The sequence below is a fragment of the Hevea brasiliensis genome, chromosome 7, assembly GCF_030052815.1.
Source record: "Hevea brasiliensis isolate MT/VB/25A 57/8 chromosome 7, ASM3005281v1, whole genome shotgun sequence".
Lineage (NCBI taxonomy): Eukaryota > Viridiplantae > Streptophyta > Magnoliopsida > Malpighiales > Euphorbiaceae > Hevea > Hevea brasiliensis.
Window position 1 is genome coordinate 95,161,434 of NC_079499.1, and position 996 is coordinate 95,162,429.

Genomic DNA, 996 nt, shown 5'->3' on the forward strand with positions numbered 1-996 from the left:
CACAGCTGGTAGTTTCCTCTGCATAAGCCACTTGTTGTGAACTTCCAGCTGATGATGATGAACTAACCAACATACTCAAGTCTTCCATCTTCTTAGCCAAAACATTAATAAGTGCATCAAATTTTGCATTAATCATGTTGAATGGATCAAGATCATACATTCCAGTAGCTTGCCTCTTTTGAGTTGGAGCTGGTCCTCTTGGACTACTCCAAAGATGAGTATTCTTTGCAATTTTCTCCAATAGCTCATAAGCTTCATCTTCATGCTTCATAATAAATTCTCCTCCTGTTTGAGCATCAATAATTCCTCTGATTGCAGGAGTGACATTTGTGTAAAAATTCTGATTTATCATCCATTTTGGAATGGCATGATGTGGGCATAATCTCTCTAATTCTTTCCATCTCATCCATGACTCATAAAGAGTTTCATCTTCTCTTGGTCTGAAAGCTGTCATTTGATTCCTCAATTCTTGAGTTTTTCCAGGTGGAAAATATTGTGCAAGAAATGCATCAGTGAGTTGCTCCCAATTTGTGATGGAGTTGTGAGGTAAAGAATCAAGCCAATCCAATGCTCTATCTTTTAAAGAGAACGGGAATAGCTTCAATCTTGCTGCATCATCAGACACTCCAGGTTGTTTTTGCATGTCACAGATCATAGCAAACTTCTTCAGATGTGTGTGTGGATTTTCAGAAGGATGTCCTCCAAATTGAGAATTTTGAATCATTTGAAGAACTCCAAAATCCATCTTGTAGCTATTTGCATCAATTCTTGGTCTTGCTATACTCTCTCTCAAGTCATCAAAATGTGGAAAAGCATGATCCATCATACTTCCCCTAGGCACGTTTGCATTAACAACTTCTTCACCTTGGGCTGCATTTTCGTTGTTTCGATCATTTCCAGCATTACCAACACCAATTCTAATCCTCTCATCAGCCATGTCTGCTTCTAATTCAGTTTCTCTCAATGCTTCTTTCCTTCTTCTGGTTTCTTTCTTAT

At 38.3% G+C, this 996-nt stretch overlaps 1 non-coding gene across 1 annotated transcript; it reads left to right on the forward strand.

Annotated features, from left to right (window-relative positions):
- The first annotated feature begins 362 nt into the window (after window positions 1-362).
- On the forward strand, window positions 363-469 carry LOC131181858 (small nucleolar RNA R71). The gene has a single exon (XR_009150333.1). It is a non-coding gene; the product is annotated as a small nucleolar RNA R71 (small nucleolar RNA).
- The last annotated feature ends 527 nt before the right edge of the window (window positions 470-996 follow it).